Raw genomic sequence first — 15,961 nt, forward strand, 5'->3', positions numbered from 1 at the left:
GAAATAGGGAAGAAGCAAGACAAGAAGTCCCATTAGTGGCCCATGGAAGCAGTGAGTTCTTCCAGTCTTCTCTATTGGGCGCATCACTCCAGAGCACCTGAGCCTGGGGAATCTGTCCCTGGGCTTCCTGGGGCAGTGGGGTGTCAGGGTCAGTGTAACTCAGGAATGAGGGTCGAAGCATAAAGGGCAAGCATCCAACTCAGACCTGGAATAGGGTTTGGGGACAAGAAAGAATAGTCAGGGAAAGTACTTGAAGGTGCCTCAGTTTCCTCAACCCTCACCTCAGGGTCCCTCAGAATAACAGAGGCCTCTGGTCCATTTCCCCCCCCCCCACCCTACACCACCCTCAATCCTCTACTCTCCACCTCCCCCCACACCCAGTCCTAAAGGGAAAATTCGTCAGTTCTGTTCTGGGGCTGTGCAGCAGAGGCTGTGTCAGACCTGGGTATTCCCCATCTCACAGGCCTCTTCACACAGACTTCTCTACTAGCAACAAAAGTGTCAGCTTAGCGTCCTTTTTCTGATTGGCTGAAATCTCGTCTGAAAGACCCTGGTTTGGGCATCTTCCAGCCTCTTGCCCTGACCCAGTCATTATTCTCTACATTGTCTAGAGTTCCTTCCAGTGTCCCTATTCTGGCTACATTCTTCAGTGTAGCCACTGCTAGCCTGGTCTGAGAAGAAGGCCACTCAGACAGACATCCCCGTTGCCGGCACCTCACCTGAATCACCCCACCGGCCCAGAGGCAGGGCACTTTGGAGGAGGGCGGTGTGTGCCCATGTGAGTAGACAATAAAATAAAGAAACAGTCATTAACATGAGTGAGGGTACAGTAGGGAGGTTCCCCCCAGGGACATCTTCTGTTCCCTCAGTGTGGAAAATTAAAGGTGAGGACTCCTTCTTTGTGGAAATCCAGAGAGAAATCATCTTCCCTGATCAGCATCCCCTGGCATCTGTGCGTGGTCAGTGTGTTAACCATGAACATAATGATTATCTTGTCACCTGAATTGCCATCCAGGACCCCATTCTGCATTCACTTCAGGAATTAAGAAACATTATTTATATTAAAGGGTTCTGTGGCCTTTTTAATGCCAATGGTAGTATAATTAGAAATACTGCTCCCAGAATATTATTTCCTTTTATTAAAAATTTAGCAAGCATCTATCCCTAAATTTTTCTAAGTCTTTACAATGCTACTCACATATGTTCCCATGTGATCCCTTAGGTAACCAGTTAGGTGAATTTTCCATGACTACTCATATAAAGTGGGTCCTTTCTCTTTACACAAAATTATCTCTTTAAAATCACATTTTAGATAATCTGAAAAAGCCAAATTAGTATCAGAGTGACCAAGGATAAAATATCTCAGTTCTGAGAGACTTAGTTTTGCCTCATCTGTGGAAAGAACACACACCTCACAGGACACTATCAGGACACAGAATAATGTGGAAAATTCCTGTATGATCTGTGCTGAGCTGCATACATGTGAGTTCTAATATAATAGCGAGTTCATCATTTTTTGACATCACTAACAAAAACAGCAAAGTCTTCTTGTTATTTCCCATCTCTGTGCACATGATGGAATTACTATGATTTTGAATCCTTACCCCTTACCCCCTCATTACAGAGGGAAAGGGGGGGAGCACATTAGATGTACTTGATCATGAATCCCCTGCCTTTTCCTTCTCTGTAGTGATATGACTACCCCTGCACAGAACTGCCTTTTAGTTATAATTTCAGGTCTCAGAACTTGGTCCTCCTTTCAGTGGGCTCACAAATGTGGAAACTTAAGTGCAAAACAGTCATAACACAGACTGATGAAAGGAGAACAAAGTGAATGCAGCTCTGTGAGCTATGTGGGCTATTATGGCAGAGAGTCCAGGACCACACTTCACCTACCTTGATTAGATTTAGAGGAAGAGGGACTGGCTGCTCCTTGTTGTAGCTGCTGTCAAATCTCTAAAGCCCTGTCCTGACCACACAGGCTGAGTGCCTTGCATTTCCCACCCCATGATCAAGGTCCCCTGCATCTCAGCACTGACACTCCATGCTGTCTAGTTCCCAATAGCTTTTTCCCTTTTCACAAAAACTCAGCAGTTACAAGACGGTGGGTACTGTCATTTAACAACATTTTTATACCCCTAAAAAGGTAAGGTTCTTGGCTTCAAAGATGAAACTACAAGAATCCTGCCTTCCAGGAGTTCACACATGGGAAGGGAGATGTATATGGGAGGAAAAGAAGACAAACGTTTGCAACAACCACTAAAGGGAAGGGCATACGTGCTGACTAAAAACAATGCTGAAGGTTCAGGGGCACAGGACTATGAATTAATAATGGTACCCATTGGTTCAGTTATTTTTTCTCTTGCAAAGGGTTGGCAATGTAGGGCTAGAAGATGAGTATTATTTGTGGATTAATTCATGAATAATATTTTTTCAAGATAAGGAGGACGAGGAGTTGATGGTGTAAAGGTCACAACAGGACTGAGACAGATTTTCCAGGTGTGCTTCTCAGAGCAGGTGATGGCTCAGCTGATAATGGCCATCCCAGGCAAAAACAAAATGGAACAAAACAAAAACAAAAACAAAACAAAAATTCCACACAGAGACTTACCTGACTGTAGACAGGGAAGTTAGGAAAGACTTCAGGGCTGCAAGGGTTGGCAGGGTAGGGGTGGGGGGAAGAACTCACATCATGTGGTTTGGTATGCTTAGAGGGTGGGATTCAGGTATTCTGGTCTTCGCAAGGTTTAACAACAGCACCATTGAAATTCACCTAATTTTTTCTTCCCAGTATGACAAGGGAAAATAGAAGAAATTTAGGCAGAGAAGTGCCAAGACATGGTTTTCTGTTCATAAAGCCACCTGGGAAGCAGTGTGGAGGGAACTTTTGAAATGGGCTGTAGATTACTGTATGTGATTTGAGAAAGATCCAGATTAATTGGAGAAACCCAAATCCATCAAAAACTGCTTTACTAAGAAACTAATTTGCCAATGGTCAGTTTTCTATAAATACTACAATTATTAATGTACCTCAAATTCATTTCTTTTTTATATCTCTGAAGTTGTTAAAAATATGCTAAACCACAGTTGGAGGTTTGGAAGTGTATTAGAAGGCTGAGAATCACACACCCCCAAGTATCCAGGGCCCTCTTTTTCCCCCCAGCCCCATTCTCTTGTTCTCTAAGGCTCTACTCCATCTTCCTGCCAATGAGCATCCTAGGGTTCTGTTAAGCTTTATAGCAAGTGCATTTATAAACACAAAATGAAAACTGGACAATTACAATTCACTTAAAATTTCAGAGGTTGTTTAAAATGCTTTGAATGTAAATTGAAATAAAAATGTTTGTTAAAAATATGTTTTGGATGAATTTGGTATCTATTGTAAATTGATCCTTCAGAGAAATTAGCAAAAGAGACTTTGAATTGTTAACATTTATAAAAATAGAATATAACTTTTAAAAAAGGAATTGATATTGTAGGAAACCTATCTGCATGGTATGGGAATGTAGCCCAGCCCCTACTCGTAAAGGCCAATGGGGAGTCAGGTTAGTACACAGGACCCATGCCCACGGATAGGTTTTCCCATGGGGAATCAGGCCTGCATTATACCCAGGCTGCTATAAGGCTTGCTTTTGCTACAACTCCCTCATTCTGAATTGAGGCAGCAAATGTTTACTGTGTTTCTCCAAAGTAACTTCCTGAAATCTATGCTAAACCTCCCAAGTATGGAGTGTAACCAGTTCAAACACTTTTCCCCTTGCATCTACAACATCCTTCTCTTTGAAGTATTAGCAACATTCTTTCCTTTGTTATCTGTAAAAGGTAATCACCTACAGTGAACCTGTGCACAGTAAATGAGAACCATCCTCTATGCAATGTACCCAGAAAAGGAACAAAAGCTTGTCCAGGCAGTGGTCAGGGCCCTCTCTCTCTCACTTAGAGAGCAGCCATGCCATTCCTTTTCTCCACAGGACTTCTGCAGTCTGTGTGAATTTGCAGCCACATGGACTGAGATTTGTTCATCGCAGCCACAACACACAGACCCTGCTGGCCAGGGTCCACAACATGATACCAATATAGATTAAAATAAAGAAAATTTTCTTTCTGAAATGCTGACATTTTGTAATGTTCACTAGACAATGAATAAATAAATTCAACTATTCCTCAAGCAAAGTTTTAGTAAATTGCTAACTTTACTAAATCTGGTCTGTATATCAGTCAACAAATCAATATATGGGCTAGTTTGTAAGACACATCCCTGTGAGTGCACAGGATTCTCTAACCACAAGTTGTTTTTATCCAGTTCTTGCTTCTGGACCAGACTTCTCAAATATATGACAACAGAAAACCCCAGACACCTGAGGAACCTAAGAGAAAAAGAAAGGAAACTGGGGTTTGTACCCAGGCGCTTTCAAGCATTGGTTCCATTCCATCAGTGTGCACACAGAGTGTCGGACCCCATCCTGTAGTCTTACACATCCTCTCCTCTTTCTGTGCTCTGCCACCTTTGATCAGTAATTGACCACTTAGGCATATGGCACACCCTTTATGCCAGTTCCCCTATGACTTTGATTCAGATGAGCAGGTCTACATGGAACCTGGAAAAGAGGATCAAGTGGGAGCAACCTGAGAGTGGCAGGTTTATAAAATTTGACCCTTTGAAGAAATGAGGAACACTGCTCACTCAAAGGCTGGTCTGGACATCATGACTGAATGTTCCAACTCTGCCCACACCCTCACTCCTGCCCCTCTGATCGATGGACCCTTTCTGCTCTCCATGGGACCCTGTGCCTTTCTAAACCCATCATCTCTTTCCCCAGAATCCCTAATTCCAACCCATTCTCAGAGAAGAGAGACACCAGTCTACAGAGTTGACATGGGCATTGTGGAGAACTCCTTCCTTATCATTCAACAGCTGTGCTTAGATGGTGCCGAGGGTGTTGGAAGGTGAAAGGACTAGGACTGTGGAAATAGGCTTAGGAGGAAGATAGAAAATCAGATGACACAAGGTATTTTCAAAATCTGGGGATATATTAGAAGTGTGTGGCCCTGGCATAGGAGCCTGAAACATCAATTTCATGCAGAGAAATGCCCCTTCGAAACAGAAGAGGAATGTGATGAGAACCCAGGCCAAGAGCTATGGGCTTGCTGTATGACTGAGCCTTATCTCCTGCTCCATTTCTTCAGGTTCTTTCTTCCTGTCAATCTCCTCATCCCCTTCCCACTTTAGTGGGGTCACTCAGCACTCACCTCCACAGGTCACTCTTTCCTGCTGACCTCTGGTTTCCCCCCTCTCATCTCTGTTTCCTTTTCCCTACTGATTCCTGGGATATTTCCAGAGATCATTCTCCCCCCTGCTTTTGGATCTGTGGTCACCACGTTGCTTCTTCTTCAGAAAAACCTTAAATATCTCTCCATGGAATTTTTATAATGTAGCCTTCTTCTATGAATTCATACCAGTAAGAGAGGCTCTAATATTCAACTCCATGAAATATGTTTAGCCATGCTTAAGCTCATACCAAAAGTCATGGCTGATGCACAACTGCATCATCAGCAATCATATTTGGGGAAGAATGATCTTATATTCTCATACATGAAAGCTGAAGATATTCTGAGGAACCAGGAACTGAGGTGGGTGTTGTACTACATCTATCACTACTCCTAGCCCCTTTGATAATCTTACTTGAAGAGGGATATGAAGTCAGAATGAGATTACAATTTGGATATATGACCAAGTCCCACCATTGAGAGTGGTATTATCTGGCTTGGAGACAATTGGCTAATCTCTGGCTTCTCTCAGAAAGTCTCCTCATCAACTACTCAGCAACTACATTGAACCTAGAATGGTTCTCTGAACCATGGAGCACTGGCAAAAAATGGCACAATCCTTGTTCATTGCATGTTTTTTCAGTGAATTAGGCTCTGTTCAGAAAAAATAATATTTAAAGAAAAAGATATATACCAGATTTCCAAGATGGAAAGTACATGGAAGCTGCGTTCACATGCTCCCAGCCCCAAATCAAATTAACAGCCAAATTGCAAAGCAACCAACCCAAACAATGCACTGAAAGACAGCTGAAGTTAAATACTATAACAAACGAGTAGAGAAGATGCTATATCGACGCTGTCTATAGGTGAGAAGGGTTGAGATGCAGGGGGGGAAGCCCCTGCATGAAGGTACTTGGGCAGCTGAGAAGCCGGAGAGATATCACAGCTGCAGCACTCTCTTCTCCTAGAAGTATGGGGTCATGCAGGAGTTCCTGTGAAGAGGAGTTTGTATAGCATCTGGCAGTGAGACTGGGGGGGTATTCAGTGAGGCTGGGAGACTCAGAGTGCATCTTCCAGGGTAGAGAGCTCCTATTAATACAGTAACAACCTGGGGGATTCACGGTCTGGACTGCTGGAGAGCCCATGCTGCCATACTCTGGTCCTCTGGTCCCATACTCTGCTGGCTACACCCAGCAGTGACTTTAGGGGGCTCTCTATTTTGGGTGGAAACTCAGAGAGTGACTTAACAATGTGGTTTAGGAAAAAGGACTGGTCACCCCCACCTCAAGTGCACAGCTAGCACCCCTCCCTCAACTTGGAGTGACTCATGGTGCTGAATTCAGAGGCACAAAGGCACCATGCCAGCCAAGCTGGGACATTCGGCTCCAGCCTGCTGGGTTAGGAGCTACTGCAGCAACTTTTGGCTCCACCCAACTGAGACCAGCCGCCTGAAGACATCAGAGTGTGGCACAGGGATAGAATTTTTAGCCCTGCCCTGTTTGGTTTGGCAGCAAGCAAGGGAGCAGACAGAGCCGAGATTTTCAGACTGTGTCTCCTGGGGAGGCTTCTTTTTGGGAGCCAGATGGGTGAGTGTGAGTTGCCTGGCTACATTGTGGGAAGACAAATCCAACCTCTCCTGGGGTTAGTTCAGCCCATGCTATCTTGGGAAAAAGAATTGCCTGCCCCACTCCTATGGGTGTACCCGTACTGGGCACCACCCCAGAAACCATTTAGATCAGCCCTGCCAAATCCTGAATACTCCCAACCCCTTCCACCCTGCAGTGCAGTTCTGTGGTTGGGAGTAGGGCAGCAGGAACAGCAGCTCATAACCAAGACTTCCAAAGTATAAGACCTTTGGAGGCTAGTTTCTGAGAGAGTTTCTGAGATCTTAGCCCCCTCCTGCCGGCTGGGCTGGCATCATCCCCAACAAGAGACTCTTGATCTCTCCCCTTGAGCCCAGGGCTACTGAGTTCACTCCTTCAAAGTGGACAGCTGGCTGTACCCAATCTGAATCTGTAGCAAGCCATCCTGGGGAAACTAGAGTTGGACACTCTGGCAGAGATGGGGGGGTTTGGCTTTGAAGCAGGTGCTACTTTCCCCCTCATTGAGTGCCCAGCTGACTGTGTAACTGCTGTATTTGAATCACCAAACACTTTTGGGTCTGTTTATTACAGCAGTTTGCCCTGCTCTAATTAGTATAATAAAAAAAGTGTGGGGACATATCACTTCTCACTTACAACATTAGAAGAACTCAAGAAATGTTGTAATACACTCTCATACATTAATGGTGAGTTGTAAATTGGTAAAATTTTTATGGAGGGAAATTTGTTACTGTCAATCAAAATTACAAGTGTATAGTCTTTGATCTAACAATTCCACTTCTAATAAATTATTTTGATATAACTTGATGTAGAAAGTAATGTATGCATAAAACTATTTGTTGCACCACTGTTTATAAGAGCAAAGATAGAAAGCTACCTGGATGTCTATCACTACCAGACTACCAAGCAGCTATTTTCAAAATGAGCAGATACTTAATGTTCAGATATGAAAACACCTCTAAGATGTGATTGATTGGAAAAGGCAAAGTGTATGGCATACTATGATTTGTGTTAATAGTAGAGAGCTATTCAGATGGTAGATGGAGATAGGTTTTTGGTTGTCTGTGTTTAGAGTATTTAAGGAAAGATAACCAGAAAGCACTAACAGTGGTTGCTTCCACAGAGGCTCACTTGACAGATGCAAGTTTGGGTTGGAAGACAGAAAAACTTTCTGCTGTAATACACCTCTATGCTGAATTTTTTGTTGTGAATGTGTGTTAGCTATTTAAGTTGAATTTTAAAACAACCAAAAAAGTGTGGGAAAAATAAATGAGAATATAACTATTTTAATGGTTTCTCACAGACCAGACTCACATGAAATGATACTCATTTTTTTAATCTTAGGACTGTCAGAGATATAAGACAGGATCTCATGAAAAAATTCTAGCTAATTACTCCCAATCGACAGTGGGGCTATGTATCCAGAATTCAGACCATATCGATCCTCTGCTCCCTCCCCACCCTATCGTTCAGAGCAAGGCAGTTTTCACCAGCTTCTCTTCCTCAGACATGAGGCTTGCCTTTCATAAACATATTGCTTCCTGAGTTGTCAATCAAATTGACTTTGATTATTTTGAAAGCACCATATAGAAAGACTACCTTGTTGAAAATTATATGTGAATCTGGGTACTCTGTCCTGTACTCTTATACTGATACTCCTTCAAATTATACATTCTTCACACTTGTGAACAATCATTATAGACAAGACTAAAATACTTTGTGAATCAAAACTTACTATAAACTTCCTTTTATTTTGGTAAGAAAGGTTTTAGTTGAAAGTGAACACATAAAACTAGCAGCTCAAACCCTGAAGCCAAGAGAAGCAATGACTAAGTGACCACAAAGGACAATTTTTATCATATCCCTGGCTCTTGGAGGAGGAGAGGGTTGCCTTGCTGAAGGAAGTGGTTACTAGTCCAGGGAGTAACCAGATATGGAATGTTGCTTAAAAAGGGAGGAGGATTCATAGAAGTTCTGTTTAAGTTAAACTTTGGAATACTTTCCTCTCCAACCAATGAGCTCATGTGAGGTAACATCACTTGTCCCCAGCAGACTAAGCCACTTAGTCTGTTCAAGAAAACAATCTATTTAGAAGAGCAATTAATATATAAAATGAGAAAAGCAATAGATTCTACCAGCCCTGAGTACAATCTACAGAACAAAAGTTGGCTAAAGGACAGAAGGAACTTTTAAAAATAAATAAAGATGACCTGTTCTTGAACAGGACAGCCTGTGTCAGTTTCCCAAACCAAATACTTAGGCTTGGTGTTGCTTTAAGTATCAATAAGATCATTTTATAAATAAAATCTTTCTTTTTATGAATAATAAATGTACAAAAATAACTATAATAAAAATGGGGGAGCTGTTCTAATAGATATTTACAAAGGATTATAAAGCTAAACAATTAAAACATTTATACTGCTACAAAAAAAAGACAACTGTGGAATACAATTGACTTCACAGAACAGAACCTAATGTATATTAAGATCAACAAGATTAAGAAATTATTTACTATATTTCTAGGAAGGAGTTTACCCTTTGAGAAAATTTGGGGATGGGAAACAGAGACATAAATCTAAGAAGCTTTCATGTTATAGTTCATATTCTTTACTTCTCCATAACAGAAGGACCCACTTCACTCTTTTTGAGTCCATCTTGATTTGTGGGGTGGAGGGCAGTAGCTGGTGGGCACTGGAATTCAGTGGGGTGTGAGGGGCCAGGAGACACGTGCTTGATCTTCAACCAGCACCCACAGACAGAGTAGAAGGAAAAGCAGGTAGTGGTGGGGTAACTGTGGTGAGTGGAAAAATTCTAGTGTGAGATTTTAGGGGAGGAAGATATTTAAAAAGAAATTTAAATCATTTTTCTTGGTGTTAGAAATACAATTCAAATTTGAAATTTTTCAAGAAACTGCAATAAAAGTTTGAATTGTTTTAAAATATATACCAGGCAATTTTCTCTTGCTTCTTTAAAAGGATGCTACATTGGTACTGCTTTCAAGGACAGAACAAGTTATCCCGCCTTTACATTGAATAAATAAAGCATGTAGTGCATGATAAAAGTAAATTTTTAATTTAGTGGAGTGAGGAAAGTCTACTGAAAATAACATTATGTCAATTGGTTACTTATTTGGAAAGTAAAAGGAGCCCATATATAAATACACACCTGGATGGTATTAAGCCATATGAAAAGTTCAAATGTCCAGAGGGGAGAGAAGAGGGAATTTCAGGGGAGAATGGGAAGGGTTTACAGGAACAAATTTAAAGGACACATGGACAAAAACTAGGGGGAGGGTGGTAATGGGAGGCAAGTGGGGAGGGTTGGGTGGGTGGGCTGGAATGGGAGTAAAAGGGAGAAAACTGTACTTGAACAATGATTAAAATAAAAAAAATTAAAAAGAAAAGTTCAAATGTAAAAGAAGAAACTCCAAATATAGAAAAAATGTGATATTTATTTTATTAAAAGAAGTGAAATGACTTTATTTTTTATTGTTGTTCTGTTACAGTTGTCCCAATTTTTCCTCCGTTGCTCTTCGCTGCCTCACCCACCCACCCCCTTCCACAGTCAGCCGCTTCCTTGTTGTCCATGGGTCATTTACACATGTTCCTTGACTGGACCCTTCCCCTGCTTTCCGCCATTTTCCTTCTCCCTTCTCCCTTCTGGTCACTGTCAGTCTGTTCCTTATTTTCATGACTCTGGTTCTATTTTGTACATTTGTTTGTTTTGTTTATTAGGTTCCTCTTATAGGTAGATCATATGGTATTTGTCTTTCACCACTGGCTTATTTCACTTAGCACTCTCCAATTCCATCCATTCTGTTGCTAAATGTAAGCGCTCCTTCTTTCTTAATACTGCATAGTATTCCGTTGTGTAAATGAACCACAGTTTTTTGATCCATAGATCTACTAATGGGCACATAGGCTATTTTCAGCACTTGACTATTGTAAACAACACTGCTATGAATATAGAGATGCATAGGTTCTTTTGAATTGATGTTTCAGGATTCTTAGGGTATAATCCCATCAGTGGAATCACTGAATCAAAAGGCAGTTCCATTTTTAAGTGTTTTGAGGAAAACCCATACTGTTTTCCACAGAGGCTGCACCAGTCTGCATTCCCACCAATAGTGCACTAGGGTTCCCTTTTCTCCACATCCTCACCAGCCCTTATTTGTTGATTTGTTCATGATGGCCATTCTGACTGGTATGAAATTGTATCTCATTGTGGTTTTAATTTGCATCTCTCTGTGATGCAAATTATTAGCGATGTTAAGGATCCTTTCATATGTCTCTGGGTCCTTCATATGTCCTCCTTGGACAAGTATCTGTCATGTCCTTTGCCCATTTTTTTAATTGGATTGTTTATCTTCCTAGAGTGGAGTCATGTGAATATTTTGAAGATCAAACCCTTGTCTGAGGTATCACTGGCAAATATATTTTCCCTGATGGTTTATTCCCTTTTCATTTTGCTGATGTTTACTTTAGCCATGCAGAAGCTTTTTAATTTGATGTAGTCCTATTTGTTTATTCTTTCCTTTATTTTCCTTCCCTAGAGAATATATTGGTGAAAATATTGCTGTGTGAGATATCTGAAATTCTATTGCCTATATTTTTCTCTAGGACTTTTAGTGTCACAGCTGTGTTTGAGCCTTTTATCCATTTTAAGTTTATTCTGGTTATGGTGTAAGTTAGTGGTCTAATTTCATTCTTTTGCATGTACCAGTCCAGGTCTCCCATCACCATTTGTTGAAGAGGCTATGTTTACTCCATTTTATGCTTTTGCCCCCTTTGTCAAATATCAATTGACCATAGAGACTTGGGTTTATTTCTGGGCTCTCTGTTCCATTCCATTGATCTACATGTCTGTTATTCTGCCAGTATAGGATTGTTTTGATTACAGTGGCCTTGTAATAAATTTGATATCAGGTACTGTGATCCCTCTTACTTTGTTCTTCTTCTCAAGATTGCTGAGGCTATTGAAGTCATTTTTGATCCCATATAAATGTTTGAAATATTTGTTCTAAATATGAGAAATATGTCATTAGTGTTTTAATGGGGATTGTGTTGAATCTATAGATTGTTTTGGGTAGTATATTTTAGTGCTGTTAATTCTTCCAGTTCATGAACACAGAATATACTCCCATTTATTTGTATCTTCCTTAATTTCTTATTTCAGTGTTCTGTAGATTTCCAAGTACAGGCCTTTTATTTCCTTGGTTAAATTTATTCCTAGGTACTTTATTTTTCTTGTTGCTATAGTAAATGGGATTTCTTTCCCAGTTTCTGTTTCTGATATTTCACTGTTGGTGTACAAAAATGCCTTCAATTTCTGAATATTGACTTTGTATCCCACTATTTTGCCAAATTCACTTATTAGGTAGAGTAGTTTTTTGGTGGAGTATATAGGGTTTTCTATGTACACTATCATGTCATCTGTAAACAATGACAGTTTTACTTTCTCCTTTCCAATTTAGGTGCCTTTTCTTTCTTCTTCTTCTTTTTTTAATCTGGTTGCTGTGATCAGAACTTCCCATACTGTTTTGAAAACAAGTGGTGGGGTGGGAAAGATAGTGGCTTTTCTCTAGGCAGCATGATTCTCAGCTTCTGTGAAGAGGAGGGAAACTCGAGGATGGGTGGAGGAACAGAGCAAGTGGCTTAGGTTACCGAAACATTTTTGAAAACAGGACATCAAAAATTATAGCAATCATTGAAAAACCAGATGGTAAGGAGACTGCTTCAGGACAAAAGGGACCCAGGGATCAGCGCAGGGACCAGGGGGGTTGCAGTCCCCAGGCCCGGTGCTCCTGGTTCTGCCTCAGGGCTCCCAGGAGAGGGGAGTCGCTGCTCCCTCCCCAGAATATGGGATTTGAGCAACACCAGGGGAGACCTTGTTGCTTGAAGGCACAGAGAGGCCAGTTGGACTGGAAAAAAGTGAGTGCCTTCAGCCGGCACAAACACGGGCGGCCTAGAAGTGCACCCACACCCCTAGCCCAGTGGGAGTGTGGAACGGTGGAAAACCCAGACTTCGAAGCCCTGATCCAGGAAAGGGTGCGGGTGTTCTCAGGTTTCTGGAGCCTTCGGTGCTGAACTGTGGAAGCACGTGCCCCACCAGGAATCCTGACTCGCGCTATGAACCTGGAAGGGATGAGGTGCTTAGTGCATTCCTAGAGCCCGAAACTCAAAAATTTGGTGGATGGGTGCGCCCTTTTATGATCCCCTGAGATAGCACAGTGAATCCCAAAACATTGCAGGTGCTTCCTGAGATCATAGAGCTCCCCATGGCATAATTTGATGGAAGGCCAAGTCTCCTTGCAATTCCAGGAGCTTGAATCCTGAAACCGAAAAGTCGCAGGAACCCTGAGGGGACTCCAGAACCCGGGAAAATGCAGCAGTGAGCTCCAGAGAGCCAGCATGCTCGGCAGCACCCAAGGTCCCGTAAGGGAAAGTCAGATTGGCCCTGGGGAGAGTACCTGAGAGACTTACTGAGATTTGGCTGGGAAGGGTGATAAGCATTTCAAACATCCCTCAGCCAGCTGAAGCCAGCAAGATCAAAAAAACTGGTCTAGCCAGTTAGAAACGAACAAGAGGTTTTTTTGTTTTGTTTTGTTTTGTTTTGTTTTGTAGTTGTTGTTGGTTGATTGATTTTATCTTGTGCTTTAAGTGACATTTTATTTTTCAATTCTTATTATTTTTATATCTCTCAATCACTTACATTTCTCTTCCATTCATCCTAGTATTATTCCTTCCACTCCAAATTTATCTCTCCTGCACTCCATTTTCTGCTTTTTTTTCCTTTTTTTTTTTTTTTGGTCTTGCAAGTTACTGTAAATTTGTATTATCTTTTTCTCACTTTTCCAACATTTTTTATTTTAATAGTATTTTGGTATTCTTTTTCTTTCTGTATAATCTTCTTTGCTTGGTTGGTTATACTGTCATTTGATAGGTTCCCCCTGGTATCTCAGTCACAGTGTTTTGATAATTTACTATCGTTCATCTGTGTTCCATTAATAACCTCTCAAGGTTCTATGCTCTATTCTTGTTATCTAGATCTCATCGATTCTGCCACAAGACTGTCGCTTTACTATTACTGTTAATAAGACCTAGTTCATACAATTGTAAATACTACTCAATACCCCTACCTGATCTCAGCCCACTTTTTAATTTCCTGAACTATACTATTATGGGGGTTGTCTCTATTCTTTTACACACTACTCCTATTTACTAATCTTTATTCCAACCCTCCCTCAGAATCTGACCTCCCACAGCCTCACAGCTTCTAGATCCAACTAATAATCCTTTTGTCCCCAATAAGAATCTTACCTTCTTTCCATCTTTTCTAAAACGTGGCTAGTGGGGTGGAGGATCATGGTTAACACTATAAGTAGCCAAAGGATATCCCAACTCTTCTCTACTGGCTGCTAATGTAAACATCATAGTATACTGTCTTGCAGTCTTAAACCATTTTGCCTTACTCCCCCAACGATCACAAAAAAGAGTAGGGGGAAGTTGTGAACACCAGGATACACAAAGGAGACTGAACCACTGAATCTCATAGGTATTCTACCACAGAAGTTCACACCATAATCACAGGGAACCAGAACAGATCAATTTAAGAAACAGGCTAACAAGAGGAATCCCAAGAACAATGAGAAAACAAAGAAACGATCCCCAAATGAAGGGAAAGGAGAAAGCCTCAGGGAAAATGCTAAATGAAATAGAGGCAACTCAACTATCAGATAGTGAGTTCAAAACAATGATTATCAGGAAGCTCAATGAACTCACAATGAGCTATCAGAAACTACAGGGAAGCTACAACAATCTCACTGCAAACTATACAAGCATGAAAAAGGAAACAGAAACTCTCAACAAGGGCCAAGAGGAAATGAAGGATGCCATTTCTGAGCTGAGGAACACAGTAGAAGGAATGAAAAGCAGGATTGATGAAGCAGAAGATCAGATTAGCGAGCTAAAGAAAAAAATAGAAAACAACACCCAGAAAGAGCAAGAAAAGGAAAAGAGGCTCAGAAAGACTGAAGAGGGATTAAGAGAAATGCAAGACAATATGAAATGTAATAATATCCATATAATAGGGATACCAGAAGGAGAAGAAGAAGACCAAGGGATAGAAAACCTATTTGAAAAAGTAATGAAGGAAAACTTCCCTAATTTGATGAGAGAAAAAGTCACACAAATCCAGGAAACACAAAGACTCCCAATCAAGAGGCCCACCTCAAGACACACCATAATTAAAATGGCAAAATTTCAAGACAAAGAAAGAATCTTGAAGGCAGCAAGGGAGAAACAGGAAGTAACATACAAGGGAGCCCAAATCAGGCTAACAGCTGACTTCTCAATGGAAACACTTCAAGCCAGAAGAGAATGGCAAGAAATACTCCAAGTAATGAGAACCAGAGGTCTGCAACCAAGACTACTTTATCCAGCAAGGCTCTCAATCAAGATAGAAGGCCAAATAAGAAGCTTCCCAGACAAAAGAAGTCTAAAAGAATACACCTCCACCAAACCAGCTGTGCAAGAGATTCTAAAGGGACTGCTTTAAGGAAGAGAAGGAAAAGAGAGAGAGAGAGAGAGAAAGGAACACTTGTACATAAAAGACAATGAATAAGTACCTATCAATAATAACCTTAAATGTAAATGGATTAAATGCTTCATTCAAAAGATACAGAATAGCTGAATGGATGAGAAAAAATGACCCACATATATGCTGCCTACAAGAAACCCACCTCAGGATAAAAGACCTGCACAGGCTGAAAGTGAAGGGCTAGAAACAAATCTTCCAAGAAAATGGACAGGAAAAAAAAGCCGGGGTAGCAATACTCATATCAGACAAAATAGACTTCCAAAAAACGTCCATAAAGAGCGACCCAGAAGGTCACTTCATAATACTCAAGGGAAGAATCCACCAAGAAGACATAAATATTGTAAATATATATGCACCCAACATCGGAACACCCAAATACATAAAGAAAATCTTAAGAGGACTTCAAGAAAGATATGGACAGCAACACAATTATTGTGAGGGATTTTAACACCCCACTGTCAAAAATGGACAGATCTTCCAAACAAAATAGCAAC

At 41.1% G+C, this 15,961-nt stretch overlaps 1 pseudogene; it reads right to left on the reverse strand.

The window, feature by feature from the left end:
* Positions 1–15,961, reverse strand: part of LOC114494920 — a 32,761-nt pseudogene that overhangs the window by 5,538 nt on the left and 11,262 nt on the right.

This window comes from Phyllostomus discolor, chromosome 4 (assembly GCF_004126475.2).
Source record: "Phyllostomus discolor isolate MPI-MPIP mPhyDis1 chromosome 4, mPhyDis1.pri.v3, whole genome shotgun sequence".
Classification (NCBI taxonomy): Eukaryota; Metazoa; Chordata; class Mammalia; order Chiroptera; family Phyllostomidae; genus Phyllostomus; species Phyllostomus discolor.